The 23,280-nt window shown below is 47.3% G+C and overlaps 1 protein-coding gene across 3 annotated transcripts in view; it reads left to right on the top strand.

Moving 5' to 3' along the window:
• The window catches only part of PRRG1 (proline rich and Gla domain 1), a 106,376-nt gene that overhangs the window by 38,545 nt on the left and 44,551 nt on the right, over nucleotides 1-23,280 (top strand). Inside the window, exon 1 of one of the 3 annotated variants that reach the window (XM_045018068.1) lies at nucleotides 21,196-21,344. The exons of 1 other annotated variant lie outside the window; for it this stretch is intronic. The gene's annotated coding sequence lies outside the window, so the exon portion shown is untranslated. Of the gene's footprint in view, nucleotides 1-21,195; nucleotides 21,345-23,280 lie in introns of those variants that run through there. One more of the 3 variants, XM_045018880.1, reaches the window with a different exon arrangement.

Genomic DNA, 23,280 nt, shown 5'->3' with positions numbered 1-23,280 from the left:
CCAGAAGGGGCATGGCCTCAGGTGGAAGGGGTGGGCAGAGGCCAGACTCCCCCAGACACCCCTTCAGCACTGCCTGGCCCAAGCTGCCCGGGGCTCTGGCAGCGATTTAAAAGGCCCAGGGCTCTAGGTGCTGGTGCGGTAGCAGTACTGGCGGCCAGCCTCAGACCCTTTAAATCACTGCCGAAGCCCCAGGGTAGCAGCAGCAGCCGGGAGCTCCAGGGCTCCGGCGGTGATTTAAAGGGCCAGGGGCTCCGACTGTTGCCAGGAGCCCCGGGCCCTTTTAAATTGCCAGGCCCCAGGGCAGCTGTCCCTTATCCCCCTTCTCTCCCCATCAGCGGCCCTGCCAGTACAGTCAGCTGTGTACCAGCTTTCTTACCGGTATGCTGTACCATACCGTACCGGCTTAGTCCCACTGCCAGAGGTGAAAGTATGCTACACCATGATGGAAAGATGGGATGACCAGAAGAGGGCCAAGAACTCTGATATGGGGAAAGCCACATTCCTGGAGCTGTGGGAAGAGCTCACCCCAATCTCTGAGCACCAGAACACCCAGCTGATAGAGAGAATAATTGTCCATTAATCTGTTGCTATTGTTCTGGGTAAGATGGTAACCCCAGGTTATTTACAGATCTGTAACAGTCACGTTGGAGTTGGCAAATACTTGATTAACACAGTGGTTATGGAGGTTTGCAAGGCAATTATTCCTCTACTACAACCTAGGCCGTTTAAATTGGGAAATACATTCAAAACCCACAATTATTTAGGGGTATGAGATTCCTAAAGTGTGCAGGTGCTATTGATGGCACACATATGCCCATCTGTAAAATGGGAGAAATGATGCTTACCTTCTTTGTAAAGCACTTTGAGATTTACGGATGAAAATATAAGAGTTAGGTATTTATTTATTTTTATCCTTTATCTGCCAAATCTTTGCATTTCTCAGACATGGATGCCTTGCCAATGTGGACATAGGGCATGACAGGAGGCGCATGGAACTTGATTGCTGTTCTGCACTGTCAAATTAGGCAAATGTGAGATGACAGAGGGCTTGTCTTCACTGCATAGTTAACTTGAGTCTTGTCCATACCCCAAAACCATTAACTCAGGTGTGGTCATACTTCTAACTTCACTTAGCCTCTGCCCTAAATGATCTTCAAGGGGTCCCAAATTATTGTCAGAAAGGCCCAAATTATAAATCGCAGCAAAATAGTGATTCAGGAACCAAATTTTACTTTTTAAAAACTCTTAGAATCCAAGGTTTTCCGGGAGTCCAGCTGGCCCCTGGAGTCCTGGAAGGTTGGTTGTTTTTATACAGCAACATCTGCTGGCGGCAAAATACCTACTTCCCATCTCCCTCCCCCAATAATGGGACCCTAGAACTGGCCCTGCCTGTAACACACTACACAAGGATTAAAGGAGCAGCTCAGCTTACTGCAGTGTTAAGAACCATGGGCCATGACCCCAGAAATCTTAGTGCCCCACACCAGTGAGTACAGTGCCAGGGTGGAAGCAATGAGTGTTGTATCACAACGTGGCCGCTCTCACTAGAGCTAGGCTGATTTGAGAAGAATAATTCAAGTGTAACTAACTTGAGTTAATTCTGCAGTGAAGACATACTCTAAGGATTTGTCGACTTCACCAGCATAATTAAACCAGTATAGTTTTACCTATATAATTATACTGGTATAACTCCATGTGTGGAAACTCTGATTCTGGAATAAAAGGGTCCATGCAGGGAGTTACACCAGTATAACTATAGCGGTATAATTGTACAAATAAACTTTCTCATGTAGACAAGGCCTAACTCACAACTGCCCAAGGAGAGGCTATACTGTGAAGTTAAAACCTGTATCTGTCTCTGTCACATGCATCAATCACATGTATCACTCCACCAGGGTGATGTCTGTTTACTGGGATGACCAGAGGCACAGTCATGTGTTAGGCTTACCAAACTCCTTTGTATTGCTCAGCCTAGTAACTGACACTGTTCTCGAATGGCTGTAAAACAATGGCTAGTTCACACTGGGAGATTGGTCCTGGGTGGCCTCTGCTGTGTGGGCACAGTATGTTAATCAAGCTACCCACCTGTGAACACATCAGTACTGCACCTAGATTATTATGCACCAGTGAATTCCACCCACACTCCACTCCCCCAGGTGTCTCTTTTACACACTCAAGGGCACTTTGATTGTAGCTCACATACCAGAAGTTGAATCATGCCTTATATGCTCCCTTTGGAACCAATCCTATAGTCATAGTCCCTGACTCTGTGGGTGCTCCGGGGCCAGAGCACCCACGGAAAAAAATTGATGGGTTGCTGAGCACCCACCGGCAGCTCCCCGTGGCCCCGACCTGCCCCCTGCTCCAGCTCACCACTGCCACCTCCTCCTCCGTGAGCATGTCACTGCATCCTACTTCTCCTCCCTCCCAGCCCTTGCACCAAGACACAGCTGATTTGCGGGGCAGGGAGGGAGGGGGAGGAGGGGGAATGCTGTGCGCTGGGGGAAGAGGCGGGGCCAGGGATTTGGGGAAGGGATCCAATAGGCACAGGGAGGGGGCGGAGTTAGGGCAGGGACTTTGGGGATGGGGTTGGAATGGGGGCGGGGATGGGGTGGAGTCGGGGTGGGGAAAGGGGCGGAGGGTGCAGGCACCCACCGGCACCGGGGAAAGTTGGCGCCGCTGCCTATAGTCCCTACCCACATAAACTCTACATAAGGTGAAGAGTCCACCAACATGGTCCCTCATGCAGCGGAACCATGGAAGGTCACCTGCATTGCTGACTTCCTGCAGTCCCTAAGTTGATGGGTAAACTCCAGTCTTTATGAACTGTAAGACAATGGAGAATGTTGTCCAAGAGCAAAAGTTAGGAATTTCACGCTGAGGGCATGGGTACACTTGCAGATGTAGAGTGCCAGGAGTTAAACCAGCGCTCAGAGACTGCAGCAGGGAAAGCGCTGCCATGTGTTCACACTATCAGCTGCAAGCGCAGTGGCGTGGCCACATTTGAGGCACTTGCAGCGACATTGGGAGTGGTGCATTATGGGCAGCTATCCCACAGAGCACCTCTTCCCATTCTGGTGCTGTGGCATGTGGGAAGCGGAAGAGGGGGGTGCAGGGCATCCTGGGTCCTGACCCAATGCCCTGTGATGCATCATTTTGCATCCCAGAAATCCCTGTGCTTCCATCCACATTTGTCACCATCTTTCAACATTTTTTGTACTGCACACTCTGTCTTCCCTTTCAGTCTGTGGAAATGGATCCTGAACTTGTGAGGAATATGCTGTGGGTCTCGCCAGCACGTCACGAATTGCAATCGAGTTACTCCTTAAACTACAAAGTGACAGTGAGGAGTCAGACGATGATGTCAACACGCATAATGCATCCAACACAAGATTGCTTTTGGCATTCATGGACATGATCACCACAGTGGAACGCCACTTTTGGGCCCAGGAAACAAGCACTGAGTGGTGGGATCACATCATTATGCAAGTCTTGGATGATGAGCAGTGGCTGCAGAACTTTTCGGATGAGGAAAGCCACTTTCATGTGTACTGAGCTTGCCCCAACCTGAGCTGCCCTGCTGGTGGAGAAGAACATGGCTATTGCAGTCTGGAAGCTGGCAACTCTAGACAGCTACCGATCAGTAGCTAACTGGTTCGGAGTGGGAAAGTCAACCATTGGAATCGTATTGATGCAAGTGTGCAGGGCCATTAATCACATCCTGCTCAGAAGAACCATGACTCTGGGCAACGTGCATGACATTGTGGCTGGCTTTGCACAAATGGGCTTCCCTAACTACGGAGGGGCGATAGATGGCACACATATTCCAATTCTGGCACCAGACCACCTAGCCTCTGAAGGGGTATTTCTTGATGGTTATCCAGGCGCTTGTGGATCACCATGGGTTTTTCATAGACATTAACGCAGGCTGGTCCGGAAAGGTGCATGATGCCTTTTGGAACACAGGCCTGTTCAGGAATCTGCAAGTTGGGACTTTCTTCCCAGACCAGAAGATCACCGTAGGGGGAAGTTGAAATGCCCATTGTGATCCTTGGAGACCCCGCCTACTCTCTGATGCCATGGCTCATGAAACCATATACAGGGAGCCTCGACAGCAGCAAGGAGCGGCTCAATAACAGGCTGAGTTGATGCAGAATGACTGTGGAGTGTGCTTTTGGCCATTTAAAGGGCTGCTGGTGCTGTCTGTATGGAAAGCTGGACCTGGCTGATGACAACATCCCTATGATTATAGCCGTGTGCTATACCCTCCATAACATTTGGGAAGGGAAGAGTGAAAGTTTCACTAAGGCATGGACCACGGAGATTCAACACCCGGAGGCTGAATTTGAACAGCGAGAGAGTAGGGCTATTAGAGGGGCCCAGCGGGGGGCTGTAAGGATTAGGGATGCCTTGAGGGTGCAATTCAATGCTGAACACCACCAGTAATGTTTGGTGTCCTGCACGGTAGTGAAGTACAGTGGTTCCAATGCTAGTAGGCATCTGTGTTTGCTACATATGATGTACTGACTTGCAGTGCCTTCCTGGGCTACATTATCTTTTACTTAATGCAATAAAGAATGTTTGCAAAGCCAAAAAATTCATTTATTGAGAAGAAACACAACTGCTGGGGAAACACACATGGCATGACACATCCGTGCTGTGTGGGAGGAGGGAAGTGGGTGGGGTAGGGAATGGAACAATCACAGATTTGCGTATGTCCTGTTATCATATTCAACCTTCCTGTCTGGAGTGCCATGCAATGAGTGCTGCACTTCAGTCTGGCTAAAATGCATGGTGATGGGGGTTCAGTTCAGTGGTTAAGGGTCTTAGTTTGTAGATCTGGGTGGTGAAGCTACAGGTGTTGAAGGCAGCTGGTGGCAATAAGAGACCGGATGTTGGGGAAAATGGGTTGGTGGTAACATGGGGCCACAAGGCAAAGAGTTTTGAGACAAGGGCTGCAGGGAGGGTTGGACGTGGATCTGCTCTGTCTGCAGTGCCACGAGCGCCTGCATTGCATCTGCTTGGCACTCCATAATGCTTAGAAGCCACTCCGTGGTTTGTTGCCGGTGATCCGCATTCTCCTGGCGGAGCCTCCTTTCAGTCTCCCGCCACTCCTGTACTTTTTTTATTTTCAGTAAGGGACTGCTGCATGACTGAGTGAAGTACATGACTGAGTGGAGGGGGGGTCACCTCCAAGTATCTGGTCCACCTCTTTGTAGAAATGGCAGGTCGTGGGCGCAGCACAGGAGTGGTGGTTTGCCTCGCGGGCTTTGTGGTAGGCATTCCGCAGCTCCTTCACTTTAACCCGGCACATCTGTGCGTCCTGGTCATGGCCCCTTTCTATCATGGCCCTTGATATCTGCCCATAGGTATCGTACTTCTTACAGCTGGAGCGCAGCTGGGACTGGACAGCTTCTCCCCCCAAACACTGATGAGGTCCAGCACCTCGCCATTGCTCCAAACTGGGGATCGCCTGGCGTGTGGAGGCATGGTCACCTGGCAAGATGCGCTGAGAAAGCACTCCATGCCTGGCCAAGCAAACAGGATGGGAAATTTCAAAATTCCCAGAGAATTTAAAGGGCGGGTCTGTCAGTTGGTCATCTGAGGGCAGGGCAGTAGAGTTCAAAGTGATGACCAGAGTGGCTAGAACAGGCATTGTGGGACACTTCATGGAGGCCGATCAGAGCGCATTAATAGACCACACTGGCACCACGGCGCTCCAGCCAGGGCTCAGCAAGCTTTATGCTTCTCATGGAAGTGGATTAGAGGGGTGCTCCAGTCGTAGAGTCTGGACGCTCTACGTGCCTTGCCAGTGTGGACACCTCAGGAGTTAGGGCACCCAGGACTGATTTAATGCACTCCAAGTTGCAAATGTAGCCAAGGCCTGAGTCTAGAATGATCAATTTAAAACTAATACAATGTTTATGCTTTCTTACGCTGACAATTTTCAGTAGAAGTTTTGATAATAGCATATCTTAAATTCACAATGCTACATTCTCTTCTTCATTACAGCTGTGAATCCAAAGCAATTTCATGGAAGTCACTGATCTTCACAAAAATTACTGAAACCAGAATTTTCTCCATGGCTGGCAGATTACATTTTAAGAGCAGGATTATTTTGTTGGCTATGTATCTTTCACTTAAGTGAGAGATGAAGCTATGCAGCAGCAGGTCACTTAGAGTATGCCTACATAGCAAAGAAAAACACACAGTTGGCCTGTGTCAGCTGACTTGGGCTCGCCTGGCTCAGGCTGCAGGGGTGTTCCATTGCTGTGTAAACTCCCAGGTTTGGGCTAGCGCCCAAGATCTGGGATCCTCCCACCTCCCGAGGTCCTAGCGACCCAGGTCCAGCCTGAGCCCAGAAATCTCTACTGCAATGTAACAGCCCCGCAGCCCAAGCCCCGTGAGGCTGAGGCAGCTGGCTCAGGCCAGCAACAGGTTTTTCTTTGCTGTATAGGCATACCCTTAGGTCCCTCAGTCTGAATGTATATATATATCTTCTCACTATATGTTCCAGTCTATGCATCTGATGAAGTAGGCTGTAGCCCACGAAAGCTTATGCTCAAATAAATGTGTTAGTCTCTACGGTGCCACAAGTACTCCTGTTCTTTTTGCGGATACAGACTAACACGGCTGCTGCTCTGAAATGTGTCTGTATTTAGATGCCCATTCTTAGGTTATGAGGTTTGAAAATTTTGGCCTAAGCATGTTACAGCATCAGACCCTACAGTGTTAGGATTTGTGGTATGAAGAGGAACTGGAGCGCTAAACTAGTCAGCCTGTCTTTAAAATGTTTCTTTAATCACTCCCCATCAACATCCCAGAGGCAATTAAGAGAGTCAAACACTGCACCAGATTAGAAAGATAGGGAGGGCACTTTTGTGGGACATGTAGAAGGATCCAATCCATTTGAGGTATATGCTAAACAAACAACAGTCTGTCTCAAAGTACATACCTGGTACCCCTTAATAGAGTTTGTTGGGTAGCAATATCTTTTGCAATTATTTGAAAGTATTTGGCACTGATCAACAGCACTGAGGTGTGATTTATATTGATACAAATGAATATCTTCTTAGATATAAAACACAATGCTCTACAATAACTGGATGACAATACATTATGTTACTGTCTGAATAGATAGAAAAAAAGCCTGTCAGAGTAAGTGTTTGGAAAGGGAACACAGGAACTCAAGTTAATTTGCCAAAGTGCAGAAACCATGTAGACCTGACTGTTCAGCCATTCAGAACACTAGACATTCCAATGACCCTGTGCTGGAATAATAATGGATTATTAAAAAAATTGAATACATTTGAGTTTATCTAATGTACTATACAGACAGTAATGTTTAAACACACTTTAACCAATGTAAATAATCCAGCAATTTATAATTCATGAATGTGATGTAAATCCACCTAATGTAGCAAGCAGCTGTCTAGTTAGACTTGACTACTGATGTGAAGCCTTTGATAAACATGGCTCCACTGCAATAGCAGCTGTGAATAGTGGCATCCATCAGGGTTTGGGGGTCACTGCAAAGGCAATAAACACCCCCTAGAAATGCTTTTCATCATCGCCACCAGTACAGCAGGGGAGGGCAAACTACAGCCCGCGGGGCAGATCTGGTCTGTCAGGCTTTTAATCCGGCCCGCGGGCAGGGCCGTCCCTAGCCATTTTGATGCCTTCTGCAGCGCCCCCGTGGCTGGCCCCAGGCCTCCACGGGGGGAGAGGGCAGGGGGAAAACCGCCTCCAAGCACTCCCACTCTGCTCTGCTCCCCTGGCTCCCAGCCTTGGGGGGCAGGGAGGAACCGCCTCCCAGCACTCCCCGGCGCCACGGCTGGGAGCCAGGGGAGCGGAGCAGGCTGGGGCCGGGTTGCTCCACTTACTACATGGTGAATGCAGGCCCAACCCCTGCAGCAGTCCTCAGGGGAGTGGGTCTGGGAAGAGGCGGAGCAGGGGAGGGGGCTTGGGGAACGGGTGGCAGGGCCGGCTCCAGGTTTTCTGCCACCCCAAGTGGCAAAAAAAAAAAAAAAAAAAGCGGCAGCAGCTCAATCGCGCCGCTCCACTATTCGGTGGCAATTCAGCAGCAGGTCCTTCACTCCGAGAGGGACTGAGGGACCCACCGGTGAATTGCCGCCGAAGAGCCCGACGTGCTGCCCCAATAGTGTCCGGAGGGCTGCCCCTTGGTATTGGCCGCCCCAAGCACCTGCTTCTTTAGCTGGTGCCTGGAGTCGGCCCTGAGGGTGGAGCTGAGCAGGGACGGGAGCCCTGGGGAAGAGGCAGAGTAGGGGCTGGAGCAGCACGCAGCTGTGCAGGGCACCAGGAAATGTTGTTCCCCCAAATCTCCTGGTGCCCTACAGAGCTGCGTACTTTGCATATGGGTAGGGACGGACCTGCCCGCGGGATTGCCTTGAGTCCCCTCCTGCATCCCGCACCCCCTCCTGCATCCCAACCCCTTGCCCTGAGCCCCTTCCTGCACCCCTCCTGCACCCCAACCCCTTGCCCTGAGCCCCTTCCTGCACACCACAACCCCCTCCCACACCCCACACTCCCTCCCGCATCTCAAATCCCTGTCCCAGCCCTACATTCATGGCCCTGCATACAATTTCCCCACCCAGATGTGGCTCTCGGGCCAAAAAGTTTGCCCACCCCAGTCTACAGCAACCCCTCTGGCTGATTAAGGAGCAGCTTTAATGGGCTCCAAAGAGAGACTAATCTGTCCTAGATCTTCTTGGCTCTGAGGAAGGCTGCAGCAGCACTAGATCTTGAAGCAGAAGGACTGGAGGGGAGAAATGAGAGAATCCTCTGCAAAATACTCTAGAGTTCTATGTAGCGATTACTGTTTCTCCTTTGTCCTCGGTAAAACTCCCCAAGAAATTTCAAAATTAAGTGACTTAATTGAAAAACTGCCTTTGTGTTTTGCCAACGTAAATTTCAGATACAGCCCTCTCAATGCAAAGAGCTAAAATGTGTGATACTGGTTGGCAGTCACAGAGATGAAAGAAATTAATAGAGCAGGAAATGTTGACTATTGTGAAGACTGGACGTGCCAGGTGTCTGATATAACATTTTGGGAACTTCTGTCCTATACGATAGTTTTGTTTTGTTTACTGACAAAGTAATGATCAATTTGTTACATTTATATGGAATGGTGACAGCCAGGGGAATGTTTTCAGTGCAATGCACAGGGAATTTAGCCACTCAAATTTCCTTTACATTATTGTAGGATGCACAGCAAAAATGCCATGTGATGCCAAAAAATAACCTCCCCCTTACTATTGTATACATATTCAGAAATTCGTCACAGGTTTATAGTTTATTTTTAATAAAAGTTTTATTCCTGTCTCATTCACTGGTTTGTTGTTAATAAACCCCAAGATTATTACATACAGTAAAATATAATTCACCTCTCTTTTGGGGGTTTAGCCCAGCTGTTTCAAGCAAGTTCTATTGCAAGTTCTATTGTTGTGCTAAAGGCATCTAGATGAAAGATCACATTACTCTTCCCTTCTTCTGTGACTAAAGTGAAATCCCTGCAAGTTGCATGGGCCCTTTTTAAAGACACCATAATAGAGGCCCAACTTCAATGTATACCCCAAATTAAGAAAAACAGTAAAAGAACTAAAAAAGAGCCACCGTGGCTTAACAACCATGTAAAAGAAGCAGTGAGAGATAAAAAGACTTCCTTTAAGAAGTGGAAGTCAAATCCTAGTGAGGCAAATAGAAAGGAGCACAAACACTGCCAACTTAAGTGCAAGAGTGTAATAAGAAAAGCCAAAAAGGAGTTTGAAGAATGGCTAGCCAACAACTCCAAAGGTAATAACAAAATGTTTTTTAAGTACATCAGAAGCAGGAAGCCTGCTAAACAACCAGTGGGGCCCCTTGATGATCAAAATACAAAAGGAGCGCTTAAAGACGATAAAGTCATTGCGGAGAAACTAAATGGATTCTTTGCTTCAGTCTTCACGGCTGAGGATGTTAGGGAGATTCCCAAACCTGAGCTGGCTTTTGTAGGTGACAAATCTGAGGAACTGTCACAGATTGAAGTGTCACTAGAGGAGGTTTTGGAATTAATTGATAAACTCAACATTAACAAGTCACCGGGACCAGATGGCATTCACCCAAGAGTTCTGAAAGAACTCAAATGTGAAGTTGCGGAACTATTAACTAAGGTTTGTAACCTGTCCTTTAAATCAGCTTCGGTACCCAATGACTGGAAGTTAGCTAATGTAACACCAATATTTAAAAAGGGCTCTAGGGGTGATCCCGGCAATTACAGACCGGTAAGTCTAACGTCGGTACCGGGCAAATTAGTTGAAACAATAGTAAAGAATAAAATTGTCAGACACATAGAAAAACATAAACTCTTGCGCAATAGTCAACATGGTTTCTGTAAAGGGAAATTGTGTCTTACTAATCTATTAGAATTCTTTGAAGGGGTCAACAAACATGTGGACAAGGGGGATCCGGTGGACATAGTGTACTTAGATTTCCAGAAAGCCTTTGACAAGGTCCCTCACCACAGGCTCTTACGTAAATTAAGCTGACATGGGATAAAAGGGAAGGTCCTTTCATGGATTGAGAACTGGTTAAAGGACAGGGAACAAAGGGTAGGAATTAATGGTAAATTCTCAGAATGGAGAGGGGTAACTAGTGGTGTTCCCCAAGGGTCAGTCCTCGGACCAATCCTATTCAATTTATTCATAAATGATCTGGAGAAAGGAGTAAACAGTGAGGTGGCAAAGTTTGCAGATGATACTAAACTACTCAAGATAGTTAAGACCAAAGCAGATTGTGAAGAACTTCAAAAAGATCTCACAAAACTAAGTGATTGGGCAACAAAATGTCAAATGAAATTTAATGTGGATAAATGTAAAGTAATGCACATTGGAAAAAATAACCCCAACTATACATACAACATGATGGGGGCTAATTTAACTACAACGAGTCAGGAAAAAGATCTTGGCGTCATCGTAGATAGTTCTCTGAAGATGTCCACGCAGTGTGCAGAGGCGGTCAAAAAAGCAAACAGGATGTTAGGAATCATTAAAAAGGGGATAGAGAATAAGACTGAGAATATATTATTGCCCTTATATAAATCCATGGTACGCCCACATCTCGAATACTGTGTACAGATGTGGTCTCCTCACCTCAAAAAAGATATTCTAGCACTAGAAAAGGTTCAGAAAAGGGCAACTAAAATGATTAGGGGTTTAGAGAGGGTCCCATACGAGGAAAGATTAAAGAGGCTAGGACTCTTCAGCTTGGAAAAGAAAAGACTAAGGGGGGACATGATAGAGGTATATAAAATCATGAGTGATGTTGAGAAAGTGGATAAGGAAAAGTTATTTACTTATTCCCATAATACAAGAACTAGGGATCACCAAATGAAATTAATAGGCAGCAGGTTTAAAACAAATAAAAGGAAGTTCTTCTTCACACAGCGCACAGTCAACTTGTGGAACTCCTTACCTGAGGAGGTTGTGAAGGCTAGGACTAAAACAATGTTTAAAAGGGGACTGGATAAATTCATGGTGGCTAAGTCCATAAATGGCTATTAGCCAGGATGGGTAAGAATGGTGTCCTTACCCTCTGTTCGTCAGAGGATGGAGATGGATGGCAGGAGAGAGATCACTTGATCATTGCCTGTTAGGTTCACTCCCTCTGGGGCACCTGGCATTGGCCACTGTCGGTAGACAGATACTGGGCTAGATGGACCTTTGGTCTGACCCAGTACGGCCTTTCTTATGTTCTTATGTTCTTCCATAAGAAAAAGAAAATTCATATGGGCAAATGTTTTTATATTTTCTTTATATGCATATTTGAATTCCTAAGGTATACAGCGCATTTTTCAGCAATTATTTCACTTCTAGAAAGATACATATTAGCACAGTTGCAGCGCTGGCTGCACCATTGACCCCTCTTGAGTGCAGCCCAACAGGCATAGGCCTCATGCCTCATATCTTTTAGACTAGGATTTCGACTGCAACGCCTGAATATTGACCCCCAACAGGTCCAACTGGGTTCAGGTACCTGTGGGTCTTCCATTGGGGAGCTTGTGATCAGTGGTAAATACAGTAACCAAACAGCCTTGCTGAGCCAAAGTATTGTTTAACAGTAGGAGCAAGGATAAAATAAAACAAAAAAATTATTTTAAAACAATTAGAGGTCTACACATCTTTCCCTGACCTAAGATTCACTACCCTCAGTGGAAGCTTAGGAAGGCCTACCTTCTTCAGATTCCTAAATGGGCATCTGTGTCAGTCTAGTCCCTGTAAATAGCTCCTTGACAGCTGCCTGACTCCAGGTCAGAGAGGGCCCTTTGCATTTTTAATGTGCTTTTAACTTTTGGCTCCCAACCTGGACAAACAAGCTGTGTAACTTGGCTGGAGCCAAGGAAGCAGGTTCTTCATTGTTAATAGCTCAGGCATTGTCTCTTAACCCTTGATGTGTTTACCAGGAGGTGATTTATATGGAGCCATTGTCTGGCCTTCCTGCTTATTTCCCCAACTGCCTGCTGTTGAAGTAAACCAAACATATATATATACAGTACACATTCCAAGAATCTGGTCACATACAATCTTCATAATTATTGTAAGGCAGCTCCCTCTCTTTCACATGTATAACTTGGACTATGAGGCTAGATGCAAGCTAATGAGTCATGACCCACGTGCCAATTAAGCTTCCTTGCCATACTCAATGGAAACTACTAAATTCCTGGAATCCAGACGTTGTCTATGGGGATGCTTTACTAACAGCTATGTAAAGGTGGATTTAGCCCTTTCCTATTCACCTGCCTCCTGGAGAAGAACTGCCAGTCTGAGTTGCTACATAGTCTGATAAGCATTTTGGTCCCTCAGCCTGTGTAGCAGGCAGAGTTCTTCCCCCTGCCTTCCAGATGTGTAAACAGTGCTGAGCCTCAATTCTCTGACCTCAGAGCCAGCTGGCTCTGCAGCTCCCCATGTGCCCTGTACCTCCTCATGTGCCTCTGACCGCTGAACCTCCAACACTGTATCCCCAGGCCCTAGTTGCCATGCTTACTTTAAGTGTCTTTTCGGAGTACCCTCAAGGAACTCTGTTTCCCCTCCTGTCTTCAAGGGGTGCTAAGAGGCATAAAGTCTTCAGGGGCTGCTAAGAGGCATAAAGGGGAGAGGTCAACGGCACATGGGGGTGCCTCCCACAGCAGCACATCAGGGGGCACTGAGGACTTTGGAGGTCTCACCCCTTACATAGGCCTCATTGGCAAAGTCTAGAGCCTTCCTGTTGGCGTAGAGAAGGGAGCCATCAGGTAAGGAGCAGCCCGATTGAAGTGATAGCATTTCTTTTTTTCTGATGTAACTGTTACCATATGGAAAAGGGAAACCTTACTTGATAGAGGACAAATTGAAACAAGATATTGTCAAAACTGCAAACAAAAATCCTTCTTCAATTCTGAAGTGACATTGGCAAGGAAAAATCCCAGGTAAGAATTTAAGACCACTTGAAACATCAGATTGAATGGTTTTGTTGGTGTCCCTAGGCCTAAATAAACCAAAGTGGTAACCAAAGGTCTTCCATGCTGTGAACTTTAACCAGCCTAAGATGCTAACAGACAGCAAGCAAAATGTGTAACTGTCAGCTGTCTCAGCTTGCAGCTGTAGGACAGTTTGAAACAGCAAAAAGCGGCGGGGAGGAGCGGGAGGAAAATCTGCATGCGTTTGTGCTGTGAAGGCCATAGATAAATATGCGAATGGGAACTTTTTTAACACGCTGAAATGTAATGTTTAAAGTAACTGCTGTTGGGAAGGGAGGGGTGAGGGGGAAAACCAAACAAAAGGCTTACACAAACAAGGGGGGTGTAAATGCTGGGACCCCGCCTGCGCGCGGGTGTGCAGGATTTGAGAATGCTTTTTCTCCCTGGCACCTTTTTTTGAGCTCAAATAAACTTGGTTTGCTTCTCCACCCTGGTGTGTTAATTAGTGCGACGCACACCGGGCAACGAACCCTGCTGTTGCTCCGCCTCGGGCCCTTTGAGCCGGCAACAGTTTATTTTACCTCCTTTAGTATAATGGAAATCATAGTGCCGGTGTCCTGCTGTTCATGTGTTCCTGAATTTGCCACTAAAGACGCTTTCCTAAAGATCTTAGCTCAGACCCTTAGATGCAGACGGGGAGTACTTAGAACAGCTGAAGGGGGCCCAAAGATGACTTTAAGCCACCTTTACGTTCACTCAATCCTGAAACTATCTTAATGATGGATTGCATAAATCAGAACAACCTAAAGTTTGCTGCAACCTACACCAGCTGCTGACAGCCCCCAGAAGCATAGTTGCTGGAACTAGGGGCGCTGGGGGTGCTGCCACACCCCCTGGCTTGAAGTGATTTCCGTCATATACAGGGTTACAGTTTGGTTCAATGGCTCTCAGCACCCCCGCTATAAAAACTGTTCCAGCACCCCTGCCCAGAAGCTATTTCGGCAGTGAGGGAGAGAGGGATCATTTGGGTTTAGTTATGACCCAACCACTCCCTACTTCCCCTCTGCCAGAAGCTAGAAGTTTGTCACCTGAGGATCCCCCTGCAGAGGTAGTGATTCTCAAGAGACTGGATCTGCTGTGTTTAAAGCTGCTTTGCCAGAGGAGAATGGTGCAGAGCTGTCATAAGCATATCAGAATCTATAGTCATAAAACACTCATTTTCAAATCAAGAAATCATGATATTCTAGGATACATGGAAATATGCACAAGCTAAGATTTTAGGAAGTCCTATTAGCCTAGCCCCAGACATTGATATATAAAGTAAATGTTCAGCATTTGATAATATTCAGTTCAGTTTTCAAACTTCCTGTTGTGCTTTTTTTGAGCCAAATGTACTTTTTTCAGAACAGTGTGGCATATAACTGGCCAATATGATACATCTATTCATAATCTAGGATTGTGCAACATGGGCTAAATTATTGTGACATGGAAAAAAGGTGAATGTGTCAAAAATAGTATAGAATGACATTTCATATTGATTTATGTTATTCTTTCTCTTTGGTATCAATGCCCTTTGCCTGTTTAGTGTATCTATATCTACATCCTCAGCATTTTAGCTAGCTTTGATAAGGGGATTTTATTACAGTGTCAATAAGATTCTAATTATAGAATTTGAGATTGAAAATTTCAAAGTCTCCCTTTCTACTCGCCCAAGCCCAGCCAGTGACTTTGGACCTGCAGTTTCTGTATATAAACATTTGTGCTTGCAAAAATCTGCTTATATAAATGATTTTAAATTTCCTGTTTGGGTTAGTGGTTACTTTTGCAGTACTAATTCTGTCATTCACATGCTTAAATTACTGGGTTTTTTTTAAAGTAGGTGCTTATTTAGAAGCTGTTAATATGTGACCTTTTAAAATTAATTTGGCAGGAAATCATTCTTTCATTTCATTTACTTGCTGAAAATGACTGCTTTCTGTGAAAAGAGACCCATTTATTAAGAAGCATTACAGCTAGAAGACCCATAGATGAAGCTGAAGATTTAGAAGCTGTGAAAAGTGGTTAACTAGGAAGAGCATACTGCATATGTTTAAACATAAAATAACCATACTTGAACCTAAATCACTGTCCACACAATAAATCATCTTCATTTCTCTCCTTAAATTAATGTGACCCTGATGAAGCAAAGAGCACTAAATAGATTATGTTGGCTATATAGGCCTTAGTAGTTCACTTTATTGCCGTGAGCATTTATTTAGTTTACAAAGTAATTTATTGCTTCTTCCAATGGCTCAAGGGATTTTGAACATATATAGAATTCCTTGTTTACTGATGACGTCTGTCAAAAGGTCTTTCAGATATTTTCATTCAGTCTTCCTATCTTTGGTAATAACTGTGCTAAAACGTGGTAGTATCCATGTTTACTGGTTGGTTTATATAATAGCTAATTCTATATTTAATCTTCTGTTACCATAAATGTAAGTGTACTTCTACTATTGTACCATTAGCACATTCCTTTTTATGCTGTTTGTCAGTCATTTGTTAGTTTACAATAGTAAAGGTGAAAGGTGCTGGATAGGCAGTTCTGGAAACCAAAATCATAATCCACAGAACAACTGAAACTGTAGCACAAGCAGTAGCAATGTAAACTTTCAGCACACTGCACTCTGTCAGAGTGCTTTAACCCTGTTTAAGAGAGTTTATTACCTCTGGGGGGAGATAAGTTAAAATGATGTCTACATTACAAACCATTACAGTGGCACAGCTGTACTGCTACAGCTGCGCTGCTGTATGGTCTCCCATGTAGCTGCTCTATGCCGATGGGGGAGAGTTCTCCTGTCAGCATAATTAAACCATCCCAAATGAGCAGCAGTAGCTATGTTGGAGGGAGCGCATCTTTTGTCAGTGAAACTTTTGTCGATCAGGAGTGTGTTTTTTCATACCCCTTGCCAACAAAGGTTTCACCGGCAAAACTGCTAGTGTAGAAATAGTCTTAGGCCTGGTCTACACTTTACGCGTTTAAACCGAATTTAGCAGCGTTAAACCGAATTAACCCTGCACCCGTCCACACAACGAAGCCCTTTATATCGATATAAAGGGCTCTTAAAACTGATTTCTGTACTCCTTCCCGATGAGGGGAGTAGCGCTGAAATCGGTATTGCCATGTCGGATTAGGGTTAGTGTGGCCGCAATTCGACGGTATTGGCCTCCGGGCGGTATCCCACAGTGCACCATTGTGACCGCTCTGGAAAGCAATCTGAACTCGGGTGCATTGGCCAGGTAGACAGGAAAAGCCCCGCGAACTTTTGAATTTCATTTCCTGTTTGCCCAGCATGGAGCTCTGATCAGCACGTGTGGCGATGCAGTCCCAAATCCAAAAAGAGCTCCAGCATGGACCGTACGGGAGATACTGGATCTGATCGCTGTGTGGGGAGACAAATCTGTTCTATCAGAGCTCCGTTACAGAAGACGAAATGCCAAAGCATTTGAAAAAATCTCCAGGCTATGATACAGAGTCCACACAAGGGAATCAGCACAGTGCTGCGTGACAAGCGTAACAGAAAGCCAAAGAATCAAATGGATGCTCATGGAGGAAGGGAGGGGGTACTGAGGACTCCAGCTATCCCACAGTCCCCGCAGTCTCCGAAAAGCATTTGCATTCTTGGCTGAGCTCCCAATGCCTGAAGGGTCAAAAACATTGTCCCGGGTGGTTCAAGGTATATGTTGTCAATTTACCCCCCTCCTCCCCCCATGAAAGAAAAGGGAAAAAAATCGTTTCTCGCCTTTTTTCAATGTCACCATATGTCTACTGCATGCTGCTGGTATACGCAGTGCTGCGGCGCTGAACAGCAGCATCCCCTCCCCTTCCTTTCCTGATGGCAGATAGTACAAAAGGCTTGGAAACCGTCCTCATCAGCCCATGATGCTCCTGGCTGGCCTCGGTGAGGTCGGTTGGGGGGTGCCTGGGCAAAAATGGGAATGACTCCCTGTTATTCCTGGCAGACGGTACAGAAGGATTGAAAACCGTCCTTATCATAGCAACTGGAGGCTGAGCGCCTCCCCCCCCCCCTTTCATGTCTAATGAAGATTCTGTACTGCCTGGACTATCATAGCAGCGGGAGGCTGCCTCCCCCTCATTTTATCTCACTAAAAAGTCAGTGTTTCTTATTCCTGAATTCTTTATTACTTCATCACACAAATCGGGGGATGACTGCCATGGTAGCCCAGGAGGGGTGTGGGAGGAAGGAAGCAACGGGTGAGGTTGTTGCAGGGGCACCCCCTGGAATGGCATGCAGCTCATCATTCCTGCGGGATATCTGGGGCTCTGACCCGGAGCGGCTGAGCTCCCTGGTTCTCTAGTAGACTTGCCCCATATTCTAGGCAGGACTGACTCTATTTTTAGACAAAACATAAAGAAGGGAATGACCTGGGGAGTCATTCCCAGTTTTGTCCATGTGCCCCCGGCCGACCTTACCGAGGCCAGCCAGGAGCACCCATAACAGCAGCAAACGGTACAAAAGGATTGATAACCATCATTGCCAATTTCCAATTGCAGACAGTACAAAAGGATTGATAACCGTCATCGCCAATTTCCAATTGCAGAGAGTACAAAAGGATTGATAACTGTCATCGCCAGTTTCCAATTGCAGACGGTGATATAGGGCTGGTAACCGTCTCTGCTACCTTGCAAAGGCGAATGAATGCTGCTGTGTAGCACTGCAGTACCGCGTCTGTCAGCAGCATTCAGTACACATAAGGTGACAGTGACAAAAGGCTAAACGGGCTCCATGGTTGCCATGCTATGGCGTCTGCCAGGGCAATCCAGGGAAAAAGGGTGCAAAATGATTGCCTCCCGTTGCTTTCACGGAGGAAGGATTGAGTGACGACATTTACCCAGAATCACACTGTTTTTGCCCCATCATGCATTGGGATCACAACCCAGAATTCCAATGGGCGGAGGAGACTGCGGGAACTATGGGATAGCTACAGGATAGCTACCCACAGTGCAACGCTCTGGAAATCGACGCTATCCTCGGTACATGGACGCACACCGCTGAATTAATGTGCTTAGTGTGGCCGCATGCACTCGACTTTATACAATCTGTTTTAAAAAACCGGTTTCTGTAACATCGGAATAATCCCGTAATGTAGACATACCCTTAGTTCAGTCTCCCTATCATTCAGGCCTCAATCTCTCTGATAGCAAAGTTGCCAGCTGACGAGAGGTATTTTTTAAAAAACGTATTCACTGGGACAGTGGTTTTCAAACTTTTTTCACTTGTGGACCCCTACAAAATATCAGATGGAGGTGCGTCAGCAGATCACAGGTTGAAAACCACTGCACTAGAAGATGGACAAAGACCCTCAATCCATTTCAAATAGACCACTGAGCAACAGACATCAGTGCATTTGGATCAGAGGTATCTAGAGGTGAAAGGCTTTCTATCCACAACCAACTCCTTGAGCTGGTCCGTTCTTCTTCTGCAAACCCTTACAAAATTATAGCATCAAAAATGAAGATTGCTAGAAGTGCTGAGCAAAACTGAGCTAATGTACATTTGCAAGTTTCAAGGACTAAAAATTATAGTTACATACAATTTTAGACTGCAGATCTTTTCCCTCAAAAGAAAAGGTCTTTGTTTTTATGTGGAATTTTAAGAGAGGATGTGTGATCTTAAGATTGAATCCTAAGAAATATTTCTGCCAGACCGTAAGTGTGAACATGCCAAAAATTCTGCACCTTTGGGAAATTAAAAACAAACAAATAAGCAAAAAACCCGGAAAGGTAAAAAATGTGGAAATGAAGTTAAGAGACACAGCCAATTCCCCATTGACATAACCGATCACCTCATCTGAGTTACATCCTGCACTTGACCTTAACTTTGTCCCCTTGTTTTGTTTTGTAATGGAATTATGCTGTTTTTATATTGTTTTATAGATATATTAAAAGTAAAGATTGCATTCTCTTTTTGTTATCTTTTTATTAAAAGAACTGTTGTCAGTAAAAGTTACATTCTTATCTTTGTTAGCGATTTTGTGGTAGCTGCGTTACAGGGTAGGACAGAGACAGCTTCTGTTGGTGGAACATACAAGCTTTTGAGCTGCATAGAGCTCTTCCTCCGGTCTGTGAAAGGAGATCAGAGTGTCTGAGCTAAATCCAAGTTTGGACAAAATGGATAAGGCATCTTGGAGGTGATCACTTGAAATAAAGTGGGCAATTGAAGGTTAGATTGTTATGCATAAAGGGACTGAAAAGGGCAATTAAGGGTATCAGGCAGTGTGGTGTGTTACAAATTGTTATAATGAGCCATAAAACCAGTGTCCCTGCCAAGCACATGGTTTTTGGTGTCTACCAGAATTATGGATTTAAGTTCCCAGGCTCACCTTTTGTTGGTGTTTTGGAGGTTTCCTTGGAGGGCAGGTATTGAAAGCTCAGCTATGGAGTAAGCACCTCTTGGGATCCACAGGTCCCACATATGCCTACCACTACAGGTGTTGTACCTCCTCCAGTGCACTAAATGCCCCAATGACAACTATGTGGGTGAAAGGAGACAAGCCAGGCCCTCTGGCATGAACTCACATAGAAAGATGGTAAAATACAAAACCACCTTATTACACCAGGGTGAACCTTTTTCACAAAGCGATCACTCCCTCTCTGTGGCTCTAGTCTGAGGGGGAAAGTGCCCTAAGAAGAGACACAGCAGGTCCTAGAGGGTCAGATGGGGGCTGAGTCCAGGAATAAAGGGGGTTGGTGTGTGCAGGAGGCGGAGCAGTCAGTCAGTCCAGCCCTGTCAGTACGCAGCACCCCCCCCCCCCGCGGAGCTCCCACCCACAGCTCCCTCACCACCACCCCAGTCCCTGGCAGCTGGAGCTGGGGAACCGCGGTGCTTGCGCAGAGGCAGCACCAGCGCGGGCCATCCTGGGAGCGTCGGGAGCAGCGAGCTTGTCTGCGGGGTTTGCGGCAGGGAGTACAGGTCTGTCTCATCTTATGCTGCGGTTAAGTTCTGCAGTCAGCGCCTAAAGTGAAAATCGCGTATAATCAAAATTACATTGAGTGTAATGGTGGGCGGAATCACCTGCACTACAGAAACAGTATTTAAATTTTCTCTTTTTTTTGGTTTTTTTCTTGTTTTTGCCAACTGCGTAAAGCTGAAATCGCACATGTTAAATGTGCCTAAGATGCTACAGACCTGTATTGTAATACAATTGCTCCATGTACCAATGTGCTACTGGTAGCAGTTATTGATATGGAATGGATTGTAAGACGGTGGTATTGTAGTAAACTGCTACCTGATGTAGCAAATGCCTACAGGTAGCAATTTCTTGCACTATAGTATACAGCTAGTATACAAAAAAGCTACTTTGCTCAAATAAAAAAAGGTCCTCGCCCCCCCCCCCAACAAACTAGTTTGCAAAGCACTGGTGTCTCAGTGCCACTGGGGTAACTGCTACCCCTGTGCCCCTGCCTGTGCCGGGTTTTGCCCCCTGACACCCACTGCCCGCGCCTCACCCCGGGCTTAACTCCGCCTCCTCCCCCCATTCCTGATTTTGCCCTTTAGCCCCTCCCCTAATGCTGCCTCCAGCTGCTTGACCGCCCCTCCCCCCGGTCAATTTCCGCCCCCTGCTCAGACCCCGGCCACCCCCCTGCTCCGACTCGCCCCTCGGCCACTTTTTAGCCCCCGTCAAAAGCAGCCCGCAGAATCCCACGGCTAACAAGGGCAGGGTGAAGGGCAGTGGCTTCAACAGATGTACTGAGCACGCGCAGTTCACCTGCACATGCGCACTACACTGTAAATAGCACATCACTACGGAGAGCGATTTACTACCCTGCACCTGGCGGGAGCGGGGAGGATCGTGCGCCGCTCCCGGAGCGGAGAGAGGCGCGCGGCGCGAGGTCTGTGCCCTGGGCTGCCCGTTGGCGGGTGCACTTGGGGGGCGCCGGGGGTGTGTGGCGGGCGAGCTGGGGGGTGACATGGGGCACCTGGGCAGGGTCCGGGGAGCGGCAGGCGGTGCCCCGGCGGGGTGCGGGGTCCGGGGAGCGGCAGGCGGTGCCGCGGCGGGGTCCGGGGAGCGGCAGGCGGTGCCGCGGCGGGGTGCGGGGTCCGGGGAGCGGCAGGCGGTGCCCCGGCGGGGTGCGGGGTCCGGGGAGCGGCAGGCGGTGCCCCGGCGGGGTGCGGGGTCCGGGGGGCGGCAGGCGGTGCCGCGGGGGGGGGTGCGGGGGGTGGCAGGCGGTGCCGCGGGGGGACGGGGGGCGAGGAGCGGCAGGCGGTGCCCCGGCGGGGTGCGGGGTCCGGGGGGCGGCAGGCGGTGCCCCGGGGGGAGTGCGGGGGGGTGGCAGGCGGTGCCGCGGGGGGACGGGGGGCGAGGAGTGGCAGGCGGTGCCCCGGGGGTGGCTTCTTGCTTAGCAACTCTTCCAAGTCCTTCCTCTGGCGCCCCGAAAGTTCGGAGTTGGCGCTGCCTGCGTTTCTTCTCTCCTTTCATGGGGTTGGGTGCTTGGGAAAGTTTGCTGTGAGGCCGCGGTTAGTTGAGAGAGCCTGTGTATGGTGTGTTGGGGGAGGCAGCTTGCAGTGCTGGCTGTCCGGGGGAGTGTTATGATGGTTTCTTGTCTGATTTCTGTTCTGGCCCATTGTGCTGCTGAAAATCAACAAAGGGGGTGTCTGTTTTCAAGGCAGCAGCAGCAGCAGGGTGTGACAGATGTGGGGGAGGGAGCTGCTCTTGCTCGCATTCTGTGTTCAGCAATTCTCTTTTTTGGGAGGTGAGAAAAAAAGATCCTTTCAGCTCTTCTCCCCCCTCACCCGCACAGTCATCTGATGTTGGGTGTTTGTGACTGAGCTGTTTTGTAGATGGTGGCCCTGCCTTGGATTGACATAACTATGGATTGTTTTTTTTTTTTTTTAAATGGGGATCCCAGTGTTTGGGTCTGTCACTGTAGTTTTAGTACTGCATTCAGTTTTAGGCAGCTGGTTATCTGGAAGGTAGAGGGAATCTAAGGGAAGAGTGAAACCCAATGACTGTGGCTGGAGATTAATGAGGAAAGTTAGAAGTGTGTATGTAATGTGTGTGTAGCTATAGATATACATATGGTGGATGGATCCCCCTGTAGAGGTTGGCTGACACTTCCCCATTATAAGACCCTGTTTTCAGTTGCTTATAACTTTGCTGAACTTTAACTGTTTGGGTGGAAATTTTCCATCCTGGGTTCCAGCCTCAGGTTGTATTTTTTTAAAAAAACTTTGTTTTGTTTTTTAATTTAACAAGGCTAGGAAAGTATCAGAGGGGTAGCCGTGTTAGTCTGGTTCTAGGAAAGGCTAGGAAAGAATATGTTGTTCTGCCCATGTTAAAATATTATAGTGACCTCTTGTTTGGAAAGCTCAACTACTCTCATGCTTTGGATTGGGGACTTGAAATTTGGCTTGTAATTGGCCTTTGTTAGAAATCTGCCTCTAGCTGTCCCTGTTAACCACACAAATTTGACCAAGTTATAAGCCTTTGAAAAATTGCAGTTAGCATATGCTTAGTAGGCATTTCTGAGATTTTTAGCTAAATTCCCTGAAGATTCTGTCCACACTAGGCATGCTTCTGAGCAGAACTTTTCCTGTAACTGCAGCTCAGGGCTGCTGCAGGCCATGACAGGTCTGGATCTTGGCATCTGAACATATTATTCTGTACTCTCACTGGCATCCTGATGGGATCATGCAAATTGAAGGAGGAAGCTGTCAGATTCAAATACAGAGGGGATAAGAGCCAGACTGGTGGGGAGAGCTGATTGGTTCAAGGACTGGAGACTGCCAGGGCGAGGGCTGGGGGCTGGGAGTTGAGGTTGAGGGGCG

Source organism: Mauremys mutica, chromosome 1 (assembly GCF_020497125.1).
Source record: "Mauremys mutica isolate MM-2020 ecotype Southern chromosome 1, ASM2049712v1, whole genome shotgun sequence".
In the NCBI taxonomy this organism is placed as follows: Eukaryota; Metazoa; Chordata; order Testudines; family Geoemydidae; genus Mauremys; species Mauremys mutica.
The sequence above is the reverse complement of the archived record's forward strand: the minus strand, read 5'-3'. Positions and strand labels throughout refer to the sequence as shown.